Here is a 20750-nt window from a genome sequence, read left to right as displayed (position 1 = left end):
CACCTGAAGTTGAGCAGACTGATTTTTCAACTATGATCTGTGACACTATGCAGACTGTCCTGTGCAACATCCTCGCATGGCCACATCTAACAGTGCCTCTGCTGGGCTTTATGGCTTGCTGTGGTTAGAGAGCATCAGTAAATGCAACACAAGAGAGGACTTGAACAGAACTTGCTCAATGGGGCTCCTGTTCTGAGATCAGGAGGTCACCATGGGAAAGAGCTTGGACAGAGTTAGTTGGAAGACATACTGCTTAGCTGCCACCAACCTGAGCTAGTAATGTTTTGTTAGCTGCTCATATTCCAGCCACCAGAAGATCACATCCATACCAGGGACTCCAGATGTGGCCAGTGTGAAAACTGTCTGTCTAATTCACTCCAAATCTTGACTCATAGTATTATGATCACATAAAACAGTTGTTTTAATCTACCTAATTTAGGAGCGATGTCTCAGCCGTGGTGTAGACACACAATAGCAAGCCAGTCTACCCTTATAGATGTCTGTATGTCAGTGGCAGTCTTGTGTTCAGTGACTAAAGTCTAAGTGGAACTCAGAACTCCAGGCAATCCTCTGTCCTTTCTGCTTTTCAGTGACAAACCTTCCAGGTGTATTTACAGCTGTTTCCTTGCAGGCAGTACCTTCTCTGAGCCTCAGCATCACTCAGGGGCATTCCCTCCCTTTATGGGGCAGAGGGTACAAGTTACTGCCAAAGCAAACCCTTGCAGCTTCTTGTTTCTGGTACATACTTGACAGGAAGTCCATTAGGTGCCTCTTCGGAGGCCTGTGGATACCCAGAGCTCTATGCCCTTTTCAACACACTTAAACTCCTTCTTCTGTGTAATAGTGGGCGGACACTGACACATTACACCAGAGTACATGCTGCCTCAACATCCTCTCTGCCCAGCCTAGGCACTATCAAAAAATTAAACCCTTCTGCTGAAGATAACCTGTCCATTCATGCCTTTGCTTAAGAAGTTTTCCATCAGTCATGTTATTAAATGTATATAATAAAATGATTTCTCAATATACCTTAAAACATAAGGACTAACGTGTCCTTTAAAAAAATGAGAGTTGGGAGGGTATGGTTCAGTGATAAAGCTCTTGCTAAGCATGCATATGAACCTGGGTTTCCATGTGTGCATCACATGAGAAGGAACGGATCTCAGAAAGAGGTACAGAATCCCCTTCCCGCCTAGCGGGGCCAAAGAGAGAAGGTACCCACAGCTGGCAGGGGTATGAGGCAGCTGGGTGGGGAGCGGCCACAGCTGGGCTGTTGTTTCCACTCTCAGCCCTTCACACCACCTGTCCTACAAACTCACTTGTTCATCCTGTCAAGGCCGAAACTTGTCCCAGTTAGGGAAAAGCTGGCTTCCAGGAGAGCTGGTGCTTATGCTAGAATGAAAGGCAATAAAGGGACATGAATGTCTGGGAAGGATTATGTTGGTGGAATGTCCAGTCTCTTGGGGTATGGGGTCCTCCCCCAACACAGGCTCGGCAGGAATTGTTCCAAAAGGGACTTGCAGAGCTGCAGCATGGAAATACAGCTCTTGCTTCAGAAAACATGAGGTGACCCTCTGGCCATGTGACTTGCAACCGGTTGACCTTAGGCAATTGATTTCACATGGCTCATCCTCACTTTGTCCCTTGGCTATTGCTTTGTGGAAGTTAAGGAGGTAAGTAGTATGTTCATCCTGGTTAGTAACCCCAGCCTGGTGCTCAGCAGCCAATCATCAGCCTGCTAACAAAGACGGTGCTCACACTGCTGCTCCAACCACAGTGTAAAACACTACTTCTGAAGCCTTCGCTATCTCCATTCACTCTCTTCATTATTAAACTGACAAAACTTAATGGAGGCAGAACAGACAGACAGTTTATCAATGATGCTGCGTCTCTTGATCCAAACACCCATTTACATATTGAGTCATCGTACTCACAAGACAGTTACAGGGTACCAGGTATCCTTTGGAGTGTTGGCAAAAAGTACAGTGACCCACGCAGATTAAAGCCCAACTTCACCCTGGCGGTGATGATGTTAGTCGTGGTGAGACAGATGGTAAAGAATACATATATAAGTGAGAAACTTAAGTAAACATACAAACAAACTCTACTAGACCGCTTAAGGGCCACAGAGGAAAAGGAAGCAGGTGAGGCGGTCAGGGGTTGCTGAGAGCTGGGAAGACATCCGCAGTGATTGTAGCTAGGCAAGCTAGCCTGGGAAAGATGGTATATGAGCAGGACCCTGGAGAAGTAGAAAGATGCTCGCACATGGGCTGGCTTGTTTTCCTGTCGGGGTAAGGGTCATGAGGAGGACAGCAAACAACAGATTTGCAAAGGCTCTGAGCTGGCTGTGTGATCTAGATGCCTGGGATTCCTGTGGAGGGGAGAATGCAGCTGGAGCTAAAGAGAAAGCAGTGGACCAAGGAAGAGGGAAGCATGTGTGTGTGTGTGTGTGTGTGTGTGTGTGTGTGTGTGTGTGTGTGTGTGTGTGTCTCGGGGTGCTGTTGTTATGCTAAGAGTCACTGGAGTGTCCTGAGTAGTAGAAGAAAGACAAGTCACGAATTAGGGTCTCTCCTAAGGATCCCAGCCTGCAGATCAAGGTGGAAACCCACACAGAGGAATCACTGGTGCCAACACTAATGTCTTGGAGAAAGTGCACTGGTCCTTCTTTTAGTCTTCTTTACTGCATGCTGGCTACACAGTGCACCCGGTTAAACTCCGGACATCTGTGTGTGCTCTGAAGTATGGTCTTCATGCTGCTTTTGCACAACGGACCTTTGCTTTCAAATGATGAGTTGTTCAAATACACGGCTTACTTTCCTAGTGCATCAAGACAGATGATGAGAGAAATACCTGAAAACGAACAAAGCTAGGCTCATGGTAACAGTGAGTTCCCAGATCAGAACTAGCCTTCCAGGGTCCTGGCCTATTTACCAGGATCCTATGGACCCTTGCCTCTCACGCCTTCACTTTTGCTGTTTTTACATCTCTGCGTTTGCAGAGCAGGAGATGTGAGTGTGCATGGAAGCCCACGTGAAGACTAAAAAATTCCACCGGTTCTGAAAATCTTGAAATGTTGCTACTATACAGAGAGAATGTGCAATTTTATTCATTTTCTCCCGATTCCTATCTTTATGTATACTTGACAGCATAATGGCTTCCGCTACCATTATATTAAAAAAAAAATAATCTCATAATGTTTGTATAGCTCCCTAGTGGAGGGTCCACTTCTCCATGACAACATTGCTGGTCCTCTGAATGACACCCTGCACTATCACTGGCTTCCTGAATTTAAAATCCCAATTTCTTCCTACAGCCCTCTCCCGCCTATGGCTCAAAGGATGGACAAATTAGGGTATGGGGGAGTTGCTACTTGTTTTATGAATAAACTTTTATTCTCTATTCTCTTTTATTTTTTATCTGGTCACTTTAGTACCATGATCTAAGCAGAAATTGCCACAAAGTTCATGTGGTTTCCCACAAAAAATGCCTCTTTTGAGACAGTTTCATTGTCTTTGTCATGCACTACTAAGCATTTGGGGGCTTTTTGTCCCTGTGATTATCTGTCCTACATTTTCTGGGCCATTTCTGCATAATCCTCACTGCAGGGATACATATGTATGTTATACTTTCTATTATTATGCTTGAGGGAGAAGGAACCACACAAATTATCCATCCTCGTGCCATAGAAAGCAATACTTGCTGAAGAAGACTGTGGGGTGAGTGCAAGTTCCACTTCAAATGGTCATAGCACTTGCAGATTGTCAGAAGTTTCTGCCACAGAATGATAGAAGTAGCTGCTAATTCATATTTCATTCTAAAAATTACATCTGGTTCACACGCTAAAGTTAACATTTACTTATGGAAAGTTATAATCATTACATCTCTCTGACTTTGTAAAGTCTCAGAATATTATATTTGTTGTTTGAATAAACCATAGCATGACACAAATGATGATAATCATAATTTTTGTTTACTTTTAAAGCTAAATTACATTACGAAGGGTTTTCTTTCTTTTCAGGAAATGATTTTCAATATCTCCCCATATGCCTCAGTTCTACCAAAGAAGTTACTGTCTAAAAATAGCAAAAAAAAAAAAAGATGTCAATCATTTAAAATTCAACTTAAAAACTGAATTTTGTTGAGATCATCAGAAATGTGACAAAGGTTTCCTTTCTCTTATGAGACATGACTAAGACAATTTCTTTGTGGATGGGGAAAAAGTGAATACAGAGACTCGACTGCTGTGTTCCTGGAAGTGTATCTCAGAGAAAAAAGGCTTTTGTGACTCTAAAACCATTCATAAAAATCCCCCTCAATAAGGAGGTTTTTCCCCTATGCATGACACCCCTAAAGTCCAAGGGCCTTCTCTACATCACTGTCCCAATCTTTCCGACATGCTTTGCACCTGACCAGCCATTACAGCTGCATCATAGCCTAGCCAATCAGTTCCAATCGATTTACGTCAGGCAGGGAAGAGTTACAATATGTAATAATAAAGGTGAGTACTTGTGGGGAATAATGGCCTCACCAAATTCATTTTCATCTACAACACACAGAGGAGACTTCAGTAGTCATCAACTCGTGGCCTTTTCATTCACTTTTCTTCTTTCATGTAGTTGCTCTTTCTCCTGATTTTTTTCTGGCTTATGGATGGGGTAAAATCAAATCTTAGACACTGACTGAGATCAAGAATCTTATCGAATGTGGAAGGCTTTCAGGTGTTTTGTATGCGAGAAATACTTAGGAAGTAGCTAAAAAAAAAAATCACCCTGATCTTTGGTTTGCTTCTCTCTAAGCAGCACAGTGTACATGTGGGCACATAAGTGTGAACTCACCATGAAAGAGAGAGCTGGAAGCTTTGTACGGTGCTGCTCATCTGTAATCCCAGTACTCAAGAGGCTGGAACAAGAGGACTGCCATAGGTTCAAGACCAGCCTGAAGCTCTGTAGGAAGCATCAGGTCAGCAAAACCTAACCTTAACAAACAAACAAATAAACAGACCTAGGCATGCATCTCAAATGTAGAGATCTTGTCTATCAAACCAACTTCAATCTCAAGGCCCAACATCACACACAGTTGAGAGGGCAATACCTACCTTACATCTGTGACCCACCTTCTAGTGGCAGCCTATATAAAGGACATGAAGGAAGGAAGATCTGGCTTTTTGTCTGCTTGCCCTTGTTCTTAGTGGCAAATCAGTCTTTCACTGGTACTAGAGTCCACTTCTTTAGGTTTCTGAAGATCCTCTCAGACATCTAGCCCCATGGACTTAACAAACAACTATTGGATTCTTGAGCTATCTGTCTGGAGACAGCCATTATTGGGCTAGCCAGACCGCAGCCTATAAGTCACTCTAATAAATCATACACACACACACACACACACACACACACACACACACACACACACACACACACTATCAGTTCTGTTTCTTTATGGAACCTTGGCCAATAAAAATTTTTGTGTGAGTGCCAGGTTGTATTATATTCAAGTAGAACTGACCATGTCAATCAACAAGAACTCCGAGACAGCTGTTTTATGTCATACACTAGGCTGGAGCAGAACACGGCAGAGGAGGTGCACACCGTTTTTCCCTATTCTCCTATGTCCTCTTTAGGTTTGTGTTAGTGTCTGTGTGAAGCTCATCTTGGTTTTGTGCGGGGAGTTTGTTTCTGAAGAAGGCAGGGTCATAAGAGGAAATGTGGCTTTGGACTCGCCCAGACAAATGTCCAGGACATCGTGTGCTGCTGTGTTTGGATGTAAACCAGCACGGAACTTTGATCCTGTTTTCTTTGGCTGCAGGAATGAAGAAAGATAGAATTTTCCTCGGTAAAGAGCGGTGACAACCCTGTGTGGCTAACCTTTGGGACTCATACAGCTCTATATTCTCAACATTATCCAGTTACTTTTTTCAAACAAGGCTGCCAAGTTACCTCAGCACTAAACCCTGGCTGTTCCTGAGGCCAAACAGAAAGGATCTGAGAGGGTAGATGTCTCATTATAATCCAAGTGGCTTCCCTTGTTGTCAGGAGCACAGACATGCTTCCTGTGTGCCCTGTGGAGTAAAACCATCAAATGCAAGGCCCTTGGGCTGCATTGCTTCTGTACTAGATGGATGTTCCTTTAATTCGGTGGAGTAGTGAATCCAAATTGTAAACAGCATTTATCCCCATGGTTCTCACATCTACTATCCTTGATATGAAAAAATAACACACAAAGAACAATTCAACACGGATACTAATACTTACATTCTGTTTCATATCTTTCATGTGTACAAATGAAGGGCATCTATGTCGTTTGTTTTAACAAAGCATAAACAACAATATCATATTATAATTTGCTTTATTTCACTCAGCATGGCATGTGAGATCTATTTGTACTTTTTCATTTCACTGTCTCACTCTACTGCAGTCTAATTGGGCTATTTTTTGAATGGGCACTATTATTTATCTATTCTCATAATGAAAATCAAGTTTTCAAAATATTCACAGTTAGCTATGCTGTCACAAGCTGCTTCATGGTATATATCTGAAAATTATGATATAGTTTAATTCACGCACATTGTCAAATTGTTCTCCAACGTGGCTGAACCAATTCATATTCCCACTGATGTGTGCACATGAGATAGCCACATAATAGATTGATGTTGCCAGATTTAAACATCACTCTAATGTGTAAAGCCATTCAGTATTATCTAATCTCCCAAGTACAAGATTTAGTCTGCTTGACATCTGGGGAAGCTGGGAAGAAAGATCTCAAATATGAGGCCACAAGAGGAAGAAAAGAAAGAATATTCTTTATTACTAGGTTTAACAAATTTGTATGAGTCGTAACTGTAGACTACATATTTCTGAAAATTTTAAAATTTATGGTTTGCTGAACTTTATTTGAAGAGGAAATATTACATTGTTCTCCTGGCTACATGTGGTGTGCTGACAGGCTCTGTCGTTCTTAAACTCCTGCTCAGAGCATCTCGGGAGCTTTCTTTATGCCTCCTGGTTGACAATTTCTCTGCTCTGTGGATTGTTGTTAGCGTGGCTAGTCTTGGACTCATCATCTCCCTTAACTTTCACCGATTTCTAGGTATCTCTGTGAGGACTGTAATATAATCTGTTCTTGTCTCATAGGTGGATATTGATGTTTTCGAATACTTCCACCACTTCTGTTTTTATTTCTTACTGTGACAACTTTTCTACTCAGTGTTGCTTCCTGGGTGATGTTCTCAATGCAGTCTTTCTACCCAAATAGCCTTTCACTCAACGTTCTAACACACTGCCATTTCCCAAAGAGAACCTAGGTGATATTCTACATTCACATCTTCTCTCACCATTGAAATCCATTCGGCCAATAAATTGTACTTCATTTCTACTGAAGTAACCGCTGACCAGGCCTTCAGACAGTCTTGGCTGGTTTCTAGAAACAGCCTTCTGCTGTTTCTGCTTCTTCTACATCTCATGGCATCCATCCCTTCACACACAGATTTCAATGCTATCCCATTAACCTCTGCACTTCCCTGGGACTTGCAGTAAATGTAGACTACCTAGCTTGTTTCAATTTGTAGTTTTATTAATACACAGTCCTGTCCTAACTACATATATGTGTACATACAGTATCCACAGCAAAGCCCACACTGAAATGGATAAATCACACTGAAGCAAACAAACAAATAAGCAAACAAACATGCACACACAGTGAGACAAGTGTCTGAGAAAGACGAGCATGGGCTTATGAAAACCATGGCGGTGAACAGGCCTCATGCATCAGTTCCACTTTAACAGGCCCTGCCTTTGATCATATCCACGTATCCATCCTCCTGTACAATCTACTTCCCCACCAGGATGCACATGCTCTTTTGCAGTTCAGGGAATTGCACCTTTAAAAGTGTTCTTGTCAATCTGCAACTAAAGCTTTCCTCAGGAGCAGCCCTTGCCTGACATCACCGTCACCCACTTCCACCTCCCGACATTGTGGCGACTTGCTCTGTGCACCACATCTGTGGGCCTGTGCTTGGCTGGATCGCCGACTTGTCTCACCCTGCTTGTTTGCTTGGCTGTGACTTATCCACTTCATTGTGGGTTTGCTGGGGGTACCATTCACTTCAGTTAGCAGTTTCACTAACACACATCCTTGTTTTAACTACTGATTGAAGTGAATGGAAAGGAATTTGAAAAATTTTTGGTTAAGGCAAAAAGTTTTAAAAAAAAATTAAATAAGTTCAAGCCATAGATGGAGGTGTATGCCTGAAATGTCAGCACTCAGAGGGTGCTGAGCCGGGCCAGCTAGGATTATATAGCGAGATCCTGTCTTTGTAGAAGAAAAGGAAGCTAAAGACTTCTGATTCTCAGTTTCTTAACTTGGTAGTTCAAATTATATTAGTTTTAAGAAATGAATCTGACAGCGACTAAAACCATAACCTGGCACTGTAGCCATCACATTTCATAAAGTAACAGACAAAGATCTTTTATTTTATTAAAAACCTCATGTACTAAAGAGAGATCTTGAGCTATGTATATCGTTGAGGGTAGCCTTGAACTCCACATTCTCTTGCCTCTGCAACCAACCCTGGCATTACAGGTATGAGCCAAGAACAGGCTCTTGTTTTCTCATTTAAATGGTAAAATATAAGGCAAAAATTTAAGAGCTTTATAATAAGTCAACTAACTCTTTAGTATATGGAATGTGATAGTTTCTTTAACATACTTTTGTATGAACATATATACATGTCAAATATGGCTTTATGTGTATGAGTATATTTACATTCATACATACGAGCCCAAAGAACAGACCGTGTGAAGTCCCATGATAAGTATATTTTAACATGTCCAGGTACTTGATGGGCATCGCATTATGGACTTTACAAACAGGAAAGGCCCCTCTAAGTAAATTGACTGGTTTGGTAGGTACAAAACTAACAGTTTGGATATGGACTGAGCAGCACAACAAGACTGACTTTCCCTCTGTCTCTTTAGGTGTAAGCTATGTCTGCTACCTTGAGTATATGATAGTGCTCTCTTGTCTTGCTCTTACTAAGAATCACTGCTTATAATACAGATCACAAAGCAGAAAAGTAGCAACAATTTAGTGGCTTGCATAGACTTATAAATAGAAAAAGTTACATCCTTCCATTAAAATCAGATCAGACAACATTATATAGCTAAAACTTGCTTCAAGTTATCATTGAAATGGTGTTTGCTTTGAAATACCAAGGGCTTATGGTGGCGATTAACATTAAAAATGATCACAATTGGCCAAGGAAAGGGAAAAAAATAGCCTGCTAATAGTTGTACTAGTTTCAAGGTAGCTAATGAGCTAATAAAACACATAATTGGAGGTTATACTACCTTGATTACTGCAGATTATACCAATGGGCACAATAATGCCACTAAAGAGGGCATCACCAACCACCACTCATTTGTTAGATGATAAGTGGATTATGTTCCATGAAAACAATGACCTAAGGAATTTATTAAAATGTGCCACTGTTCAGGTGTGATGCCCGAGCACCAGACAGCGGGCAGAGTCTTTGACTTTGTGAGAAGTTAAACAAATACTAAAAGAATGACAAAAAATGTAGAAACGACATTGAAATCAGAGCTGGAAAATGTCAGTCCCCATTACAAAACTAGCTAGTCTCCATATCCAAGCACATGTGTTTGAGAATTTATTTTCCAATTTGAAGAAAGCATTTCTAAACATCTGCTACATGAGCTTGGATGATTCTGAATGTGTAATGCTCTAATGATGATTAGCTATTGGCTAGTGTTCAGGATTTTATTGAACTCATTAATCTAAGAAAAATAAATATAATTGTAACAGTAACATAGTAACATTAAATGTTGGCTGTGCCTTTTTTTCCTTGTGGGTTTTTTTTTTTTCAAATAACCACTATCAGGATGAGGCAAGACACAACAGGCATGTCTGTGTAATGTGTGTGTCTTTGTATTCACTTTCCTCCTCAAAAGAGCTCCAGGCAGGGACCAGATATGTCTAAAAATGACACAGATGTCAGTCTCTGAAACTCAGTGAACCACACTGTGACAAAATTTCCCTGCACCTAGAAATGTTAACCTACAGCTTGGGGCTACTGTTCTTATGCTGCAAGATGTGGAGAAATTGAAGCACATAGTACCACAATCTAATGTCAATACTTAGCTATGTGGGATTACATCATGGGCTTCATATATGTGCATACACAGTTGCTGCTATGGATACACATTTCATACATCATAAATTTTAAACCTTAACCAAAAGCACAGATCATTTTAAAATGCAATATTTCACATTCAGTTAAACAGCATCTTATTTGGGGGAATACAGATTTGCAATATGAACACTGACAAATCCTTTCAGAATTTCAAGTTACTGGTTAAGCATCAAGCTGAAGAAAGGGGAAATTATTTTAAAATCTTATTTAATTCAAGGAGCTACCCCTTATAAACTGAACCTCTAAGGGGTAGAACCACAGAGGTGTCTAGTCTCTTACTTATGAAAAATGGACAGCAATGTCTATATAGTATTTAATGGGTGATTTAAAGATAAAATATATACCTCACAAAGAACATATAGTCAACAAAGTTTATTGTTTAATAATTTTAACAAATACATCTATAAGATTTATTACATACTTTTCAGACTTCCTCAAATAGATTGATAGCAATTTATCATTCCTTCGTTAGTAATGGTCATTATTTCAAAGGCAATTAGGATGCTCTTGTATATTATTATCTCCCAGGACAAAGGAGTGGGCTGTGTGACTATTTACTCTCATCCAGTCTTTGCTCGGTGAATCAAGTTCTCACTTTGATAATAATGTTGACATCTCATCTGCCTGCCACCTTTTGTGTCCCAAAAGATAAAAGTCGACTTCCTAATCTGTGTATCAGTTTCACATAAAATAATCAGAAGTGAACCTGAGTGGATTGATAATTCCAAATCTGTAGATATATTTTCTTACTGTAAGGACCTAGAGAAAGCAAAATGCTACAATTTCTTGTGGCTAACTTCTCCCTCACCATTTTTATTTACTTTGTTCAATTTAGGCACAGCTAGAAAATTATAATCACAAAGAGTACAAGAAGTAAATCGAATGTATGAGTTAAAAGCCTTTGGAGCTGTGATGAGCTCAGGTTATTCCTGGGGACACAGAACAGTACATATCACACATGCGTGCTTTCTGCCATACACAGCGCGTGCATGGGAAAATGCATCAGAACCGACACCACAACAAAATGCCACAGCCTCCCTTTTGTATCCCCCATCCAGTCTTTTCCTGGTCTGACATGTTCTCCTACTCTGATCCTGGAGTTTCATGCTTCTTCACCTTTCACCTCCAACATCACCTCTTCTGCCTTCATTAGCGGATTCTGACTTCCTCCAGGGTAACGCTCTTTGAGGATTTACGAGTGAGGGCTCCAGAAGGTTTCCTCTGTTTAGAAGGTCCCTGTGTTTATAGAGGATTGATTCAAAGTATTCACTTCTGACAAAGGCCATAGCAGAGATGATTAGGGAAGCCTTTAGATTTAGCCCAAAGAAGACAAAAAACGCAATCAAGAAATTGACAATGCCTTCTAAACAGAGAAAGGTTCAAGACAATTCCCACAAAGCTGTCTGAGATTTGAGCTTCTTTTTGCTTAATACACCTTTAAGGCCAGAGATCTGAAATGGGAAACCAAATCTCCCTTTTATGGCTGCAACAAACGGGCCAGCCATGGTAAATACATCATTGATTCTTTCTCACAAAGAGATACTTAAATGCAGGGTGCAAGGAAGAGGAGCAATTTCCTTCGACTTAAGGTTTGTTAAAGGAAATTTATGTTTTTAACATGCACTGCAAACACGGAAAAACTGATTGTGCCATCATCAGCTTTTAAATCAAAACAGCTTGCTATCTGGTAAAGACAGGCGTACCGGTCGATTTATTTCATAAAACTTTATGTACAAAGAGACAGTGTCTATGAACTTAATGGAGAGAATATTGAGTCTGGAAGGGTAATTTTTATTACAGTTTATGGTGGGATTATCCATACTCCACACTTTCCAGATTTTATGGTAGCACAATGCTGATGTGGTTAACTGTAGTATAGGAGAAGGCATAATTTCTTTCACCCTGACTGGGAAATAAAATTGGCATAACTATTATATATGTTACATAAGAAACATCACTGATTCTATTAATTATATGGGTCCAATTAAAACCTCTTTATCATATGTCCACAGGTAAAATATTTTACTCAGCAAAAGAATAGGCGAGGACTGACTATAATTTCCATAGAGCAGTCTTTTCGTTATGACTCTTATGAAATCTTTAGAGAATTTCTCACTCATAGAAGTCCAGCTCCAGAAACCATTAAAGCCTGCATTATATTAATTATCTACAATATAATACCAAATATTTTTTCTTAATACTAGGCACTATAGACTGAAACGAACTCAAGGAGAGTGCAGAAACAATATATTCTCAAGAACCCAGAGGACTCCAAATGGATCATGGGCATAAGCAGTAAAAGCCTTGAAGATGGCAGATATGTATTTAGCAAATAATTTAAAGTTTTTCCTGTGTCTCACACAATGTATAAGGTCTTGAGATACAGAGAAAAGAAGTTATGGAGAGAGAAAGAAAGAATTGAGGCGGCTTTGCAATTTTGTATGCACCCCCATGAAAAGGCATCACTGAACCAAGACTTTGGCACAAGACCCTTTCTTCACGGACAAAGGCAATGCAGCATTACAAAAAGCCATGGCACATGGTGGGAATATGAAGTATCTTTGGTGGAGGGCTAACAGACTGGGTTGGAAGAAGCTAGCTGGCATTTATGTTGAGACTCCTTCTACTTCATCATACAAAGGAAGATTTCTCTTTGGTTTGGAGTTTGAAGTTTGTAGGTCAGCGCTGGCCACAGAATTTTTTCATACTTTATCACCCCAAATACTCCAAGTTAGACTGATTCATTCTGATGTTCACATATCTCTTTTATAAGTGTCTACTGAGCTTCTACTGGTATCATCCACAGCGTTGGAGAAACAGGAAGAAGTACAGCTTAACTTGGATATTTCACAACCCTTACCTTTCTAGGAAGAACTTTGTTAGGTGACCCCTCCCCAATGTCTTATATTATAGGAATGAGGATTTATAGCAATCACAAATTATAACTCATCAACTATATAATTATCAATAGAAAAATGTATTGTTACCAGAGATGATACTACTAGATTTTTTTTTTCCTTAGAAAAGTTGGGAACACGTGTCCTTCATAGGGTTCCATTAAACTTCCATCCAGTTTCTAGTAAATTACAGTCCTGAGCTGTCAAAAAGTTTCTCTGATGCGTTTTGAGAGATAACCTTATTTTTCTTGGGTGTGTCAAGCTTACCCCCTGTCTTCCTAAAGATGTAATGCTTTGTTTTTCCTTATTTTCTCCATGATGATGACTTCCTAGGAGCCCAATGGGTTTAGATCTCTGTGAAACATGCTAATAGCATACAAGTTGGCATACCTGTGCTTTATTGTAGTGAAAAATAGAAGGTATAGGTTTCTAATGTACAGAGATAAAACAGAGTATTTTAACTTTACTAAGCAAAGAACAGTGTCTAAGATAGGAATATGGGGTGAGTGTGCAGAAGCCACACTTTTTCTTTCTGAACCAAATTAAATAAGGGCACTCATATACTAGAACTCTAAAAATAAGATATATGTATATGTATTCAAGTTCAAGTTTGAGTTTTTCTTTTCTTTTCATTTTTATTCAGGGAGGGGTGGATTGAGACAGGGTTTCATGCAGCTTAGATTGGTTTCTAACTTCTTATGTAACTAAAGATGACCTTTGACTCCTGCCTCTGCTGCCCTAAGTTTCATTTCTAGTATTACAGACAGGCGCCATCAAACTAAGAAGATTTACTTAGAAGGGACTTGTTGCACTTTCCTATGGCTCTGAAGTAGCTGGCAAAATCCAGGCACCATCCTGGGCAGGAAAAGTATCTTGAGTTATATAGTACCCTTGACTCTTTCTGCATACGTTTTTCTAAGATTTTACCACTAGATGGCAGCACAAAGACTCTGTTATTAAAGGTAAGTCTCAATTCAGTAAGACTTCTGGGGCAGATTTGGTGAGATATGCAAGGGAAAGAGAAATTGAACCACAGGGAGAAAAAAAAGTATGGTAGCCAGGAATAATGAGACAGGCTTGTAATCTCAGTACTCAGGAGGTGGAAACAGGGGGATTAGTTGTTCAGGGACTGCCTCTGTTACATGAAGAGTTTGTGGCCAGTCCTCAGTCTAGGTTACATGAGACCCTGTCCCAGTCCCAAATGGATAGAATGGTGAAGGATGGAGGAAGGTAAAGAGAGCTTAGAGAAAGAGAAAACAGAGAAAAATCCCCAAGGAGTCTCTTTCAAACACTGGTACTGGTAAGATACATATGTTCCAGCAAGGACAGGACACATCTACCGCCATCCTCACTTCAGCCAGACTCAGCACACAGATACACACACACACACACACACACACACACACACACACACACACACACACATACACACACATACACACACAAGTAAGTAGGTTAATTGACACATTTCATGAATTAATATTTATTCGGGAGATATCCTCAGATTGATTTTTTTTAATCCATTCCATTCTATTTTACTTTATAAACTTCTAGTTTTCAGTTTATTTCAAGTTTCCCCAACAGGAAATGCTAACAATGTGAACAACAGTGTTTCAGTAGAATATAAACTGCAACCGTCATTTTAGAAGTTTGTTTCTTTTTAAATGAACTTTCCTTGGTAGTAGTGAAGGACGCTGGTACCATACAAGTGGTACATAAAACATTTGTTGAATACATAAGTCAATATTTAGGTGAACAAAAGATGGTGAAGCCATCTAATTATAAAAATCGTAATTGGCCAATGATCAAAGCAACATTCATCCCTAACAATGGTGGCTGGGGAAAGAATGAAGGATGTGATCTTTGCTTAGTAAATGGCTAGCATGCCTTTCACTCATAGATAGACTGGTATCAACTATAGTTTCTCTAAAGAATACAATTAATATATCACTTCATCAATTCTCCTTTAAGAATAGGAAACATAATAAAAGAGCTTAGAAAATATTAACAGAATATTAAATAATAGCTTTGAATAGAAAGAGAATTACTAAGGGAACCAGAAAAGGCGAGGAGCACAAAGGACCACCAGCAAGCTGTAAATTATTAACAAGCCAATTTAAAGCATTGCTTGTGGTGATTCTCAGAGCAAGTTCACCTCTTGGGTAGTATAGTCTCCCTGCTCAGGTTTGTTCCTGCAAGGCATTAAATGTCATTGAGTCAACTGTTTGCTAAACATTTGTCTATTTGGCACATAACAAATACATATTTCTTGTAATGAGTGGAAATGTCCAAATATCAAAATAGTTCTATAAACAATGCCATCTGATGTAGAAATAGAATTCTTCTAGTATATAGCATTCACTGGACTATGCGAAATCAGAAGATTATATTTAGGAATATTATCTTATATAAATTGAGTGTCTAATATTCTGTATTCTAAATGTCAGGGAAAACTCAGGTGAGAGAGCAATGAGGATTCCGTTGGAATACTATATTAGTAGAATGTGACATTCTAGGCAGGAATCTATTGAAACATGAATTAGAACACTTTTTTCATGAGAGAAACTTGTTCTGGGCAAATGAATATAGCATGGGAGGCTATTTTATTCAATAGCTCTTAATAACACGCTATAACAGAATGAATCGAAAGCCTATTTTGTCAGCCTCCAGCATGAGCTACCCTACCTAACAAATACATTTGTCTCCATCCTCGGTCCTTTAGGTAACATCCACCTCTTCAAGCTGACCACCCAAGGAACTACTAGTTCCTCTCCATCCTGTCTTTGTTTTGTATTTGTATTGGTGGCTTCACTCAGAAAACTGGGAGGCCAGTTGCAGTCATTTGCGGGCACTATTCCATGTGTGCAGAGCTCACCCACAGGTTTATCTTTTCTGCTAATCTCTAGAAGTGATACAGACAGCGTATGTAGCCTTTCTGAGCCACATATCATCACTGACTCTGAGAACTAAGCCAGCCTGTGCAAGACGAAGCTGTGGGACTGACAGATTGGAGAGGATTCAGATAAACAGGAGCACAAGATGCCAAGCTTTTGGTGGAATCTATTCAACCTTATGTGCATACCCAGAAGTTAAAAAAATAGTTAAGTTTCAATTCAGCATTTAAACTCAGGTTTCAAAAGAGCAATAAATCACCAACTTATCCCAAGAGAATAAAGCATTCTGAACTCCTAGTTAAATTTTTCATGACCACAGACTCGCTGCTGTCCTCTCACTATTTTATAAGTTCTGGCCTTTGTTTGACACTGGTGACAGTGAAACACTCCAGTCTCATCAAAGTCTCTGTTTAAGAATAATAAACCCAAGGACAGCAAGACTCCGGTCACATTTCCCAAGAAAGAACATTAAAACATAAGTTAAGGGACAGGACGACTCTGTTTATTCACAAAAATCTAGTTCACCGTTCACATGTAAGGTCTAAGTCTGCATTTTGTAAGTCTATACCTATTAGCTACTGTATATAAATAGAGTAAGTAGAAGACATTTACCAGATGAGGAGGGAGCAGCAGTCACTCAGAAGCCAACTGTACACACAGGCACAAGTCAGCTGCCTGCGACTATTCTGGTCCTATGGACAGATGACACCAGGATGCCACTGAACGGTGAACTAAAAGATGACAGTCGTGTGCAAGGTGGAGAGCAGAAGCAAAGTGTAGGACAAGAACTATGACCTAAAACAAGGGATCCCTGTCAACAGGTGGCTGGCTGACAGCAGAGAAACGATGTGACGAAACCAGGAACTGTGAAATGGGGAGGACTCAGTGTGCTGGGAGCTAGGGTCAGCTCTTCCAACAAGCTTCACGGCCATCACTTGGGTGGCCAGATTTCCTTTCACACGTATAAATGGCAGAAGACTAAAAATAAATGTGTGGCTTCTTCCTGCAGGTTGCTGAGAAAAGCAACAGCCTGCAGGAAGAAAATGGGGGTGAGGGTAAGTATCACAAATTTGCCTGTGGCCACAACCCTCTGAAAGCGCTGAATGGATTCTATGAACATAAGTAGTGTTTTCGGGGGAGGGGGTTTCTTCAGTGTGTCAACATCTAAGTAGAATGACCAAAGAAAATGCACCTCCAAACTGGCATAGTTTCTTAATGGCAGAATCGACTTGCTCTAGTCATCTCTTTCAGAAAAATATATTTTATTCTCAAGCATCTGATCATGTGTTTTAAATCATACATAATGTACTTATGGGACACAGTAAGTTATGTGTCCAAATATCACACTATTTCAACAATAAATCTTAATGGAGTAAAAAATTTTGTGTAATCCCGGTAGATTCTGGTGCTGGTTTTGAATGGGCTACAGGAAAATAGAGCTGGGCTCCTTCCCTCTCTGTGACCGACTTCTCATTGTCACCCAGGCTTCTTCCCGCTGGGCGGGGCTGAGGAGAAGTTAATGGGAGGGACACACAGAAATATCTGGCAATCTACGTAAGATAATAAAGACGAGGAGAAAGCAATTAGGGAAGGAAATCATCTAACTGCCACACAGAAACATACCCAGTCCCGTCCCCTAGCTGCACTGGGCCTCTTCAGTCTGGTCACCTTCAAAGTCGTTGGCTGATCACACCCTTCTCTTATTCTTGAGCATTAAGGTCACCTGCTCCTCTCACAAGAAGGAGAAAGGACCGAATCAGATATTGGATATTGGAGAAAATCTGGATTTTCTGAAACTGGTCATGGCATTTTCCTTTAATTATCTTGAATTCTAAAATGTAGTTACCTATTAATATTAAAATATTGAAAATGCCTTTTGTAAATTAGAATAGGTTATTTGGCGTTTATTGCCTACTTTGAACTACTGTGTGTACTACAAAAAGGTAGTTGTGAAAGCATTTGATCTCTATATTAGTTTTAGTATCATTTTTATAATTATCAATAGAACCCAAATAAAAAGTTTATTTAACTTTCATTTGCTTTCATTAATAATCCCAGGTCATTGTTTTGGGTCTTTTTTACAATTATAATTATTAGTGGAATCTGTATTTTACTTAACTTTTATTGTTATGTTTTTCCTTGTCCATCATAGATCATTATTATCTGCTTTTACATTTCCTCTCATTTTTCATTATGCATCTTCGTCCTAACAGTTTTGTCAATACAACAAATCAATGCTAGGATATAAATTAATTACTATAAAATATGGGTTACTCCACAAAATAATACAAGCCCTCACATGCAACTAAAGATTTCGTTCTTACAATTCTCCCTTCCACAGAATTAACCACAATTATCTGTTTCAAACTCTCTACTGGATTATTCTTGAGAGCACGCAGATACACTATTCTGTGCCTGCCTTATAAGTCTCTTCATGGAGAGTAGGAATGCCTCCCCAAGTATCATTGCCCATCTCTACAGCTCTTCACAAAATCATTCCACTGATTGAATCTCACTTCCCTCACTTCTCTTCTGAACAAGAACCTATTTCAGTCCTTCGTCTTCTCACTTCATGGACATGCTGCTCATCATCAGGAAGGAACTCACCCCCTTCTAACCCACAGCTCTCAGCTTTCCTCTCAGGCCCTGGACAGTATTACTAGTGAGGGGAAAGTCCATCTGTGAAACACCCTCTTTTTCACATTGTCCTCGATGTCCTCACCTTTTCCCACAAAGCTCTCCAGCAGATTGGCATTGCTGGGTCTCTTTTCCCTTCTTGACTTCTCAGGTGTCTCTTCCTAACCTCTGAAGTGTGTCCAATTTGCAGCCCAGGGTAGTTATGTATGTGGTCCAACATATTTGTAGATTACAATGTCATATCTCAATGTGAAAAGGCTAGATAAGGACTGCAAGATGGCTCAGTTGAAAAGCACTTGTCATGGAAGTGTGAAGAGCAGAGGTTGGATCCCCAGAACCCATCCACATAAAAGCCAATTATAGTCTTGGCTGAGAGGCAGAGACAGGGGGCACCTGGTGCAACCTGGCAATTTAGACTAGCTAGAGTCTGTTAGCTCTGGGTTCAGTGAGAGACCCTACCTCAATAAATAGAGTGAAGAGTGATCAAGGAAGACATTTGATATCAACTTTGGGACTCTACGCTCACATGCATGCACACCACATGTAGGCACTCATAACACACACACACACACACACACACACACACACACACACACACACACACAAGCATATGCAAAAAGTAAAAGTTTGGATACATGCCTGTCCTGTTTTGGCTCTCATCCCAGACGATTCATGGCAGTCATTATTAAGCAACAGATATCTCCTGTACTCTAATGGATTCCAATGCATTTCCATTTCCAATGGTTCTGCCTCCTCCTTCAGAACCCCAGGCTCATTTGTCCAACTACCATTTCAAGTGTTCTAGTCAAAGGTAGAGCAGGCATGTTATGCTGAATAGAGCACACTCCAAAGGAATTTCTGTCACATTCATATTCCTCCTATCTTAGGAAAGATCAGCATCATTTACTCAATAGTTCAGCCACAAGCTTAGAGGATACCCCTACTTCCCATCTTTCTTCATATCCAATTCCAATCCATATGGCAGTAGTCCTGAGCCAGCACCCCATTTTCACTCCTGCCCCATTTTCTCTACTGTACGCAGAGTCTCCATGAGTCTTGCAAAACAGTGAAGATCACGACTTACTTCTGCACACATGTCCAATTCTAGTGGCTTTTCATTACATCTAGAACAAAAGCCACCTTGGGATTTAAGGTTCTAACTCCCCCTGTTCTGGCCCTGATGTGTCTTCAGTGCTTATCTCTAACATTTTCCACTGCTTGTGCACTCCAGGAAACAGTCTTCTCTGTCCCTCATCACACAGGTGGTACTCAGCTGAGACTTCAGATCTTTTGGGAATTGTCTTTTGCAGATATTATGTGAGCAGATGATTTCTCAATGGGCTTCCTCGATTACCCCTAATAGCGAGCCCTTCTCTTGCTAACTTCGTCACATCCTTTTGTGTCTCTGTAGCACCTACAATGCCTGGCACATGCTCATCACCCTTCCTATTGAAATGTAATGTTCATGGCAGCAGGGCCTTGCGCATCTTCGAACTGCAGTTCTCAGCACTGTGTTTGGCATATAGGAAATGCACATTATGTAGCAGAAGGGAGGAGAATTCTGCTTTCCCTCTCATTCATAACTTTTCCATCAAGCTACTAATTGAACCAAGCACAACCTTGCCTCTGATTTACTCTGATGCTATGTGGTGTTCTACTACTAAGTAGCTACAACAAAGCAAAACAGAATGATGAAAATTCCATGGTAAATATGTCACAACTTTTCATAGGCTCGACAGAAATTCCTAGAGTTATTTATTTAGAGATAAGACAACCACTTGAAGGTTGTAGCTTCCACAGTAACAAAACACTCTTCTACGTGGATTAGTTGTGGATCCTTCAGCCTCCCATGGGAGGGTACATACAGCTTGTCCTTAGTAGACCTCTCAATCCTTGCTCTCACAGCTCTATTCTGAAGTATGTCTATTTCCTGTACCTCTCAGAACATTTTCCCAGCTTGCTTCCTATTTCACATTCCATCCCTGTCCCACTCTGATGCCTACCTACCACCTTTCATTCCTCTAGGCCAATAGCCTTTCTTCTTTGATGCTCTACTTGAAGCTCTGGCTTCAACAGAAAACATTTTCATATCCCTTTGCTGTTATCCAGGCATTCTTG

General features: G+C 40.3%; 1 protein-coding gene across 5 annotated transcripts in view; it reads right to left on the bottom strand.

The window, feature by feature from the left end:
• Klf12 (Kruppel like factor 12) overlaps positions 1-20750 on the bottom strand; it is a 444681-nt gene that overhangs the window by 144175 nt on the left and 279756 nt on the right. The gene's annotated exons all lie outside the window — the stretch shown is intronic.

Source organism: Peromyscus leucopus, chromosome 9, assembly GCF_004664715.2.
Source record: "Peromyscus leucopus breed LL Stock chromosome 9, UCI_PerLeu_2.1, whole genome shotgun sequence".
Classification (NCBI taxonomy): Eukaryota; Metazoa; Chordata; class Mammalia; order Rodentia; family Cricetidae; genus Peromyscus; species Peromyscus leucopus.
This window is presented reverse-complemented; position numbering and strand designations above follow the sequence as displayed.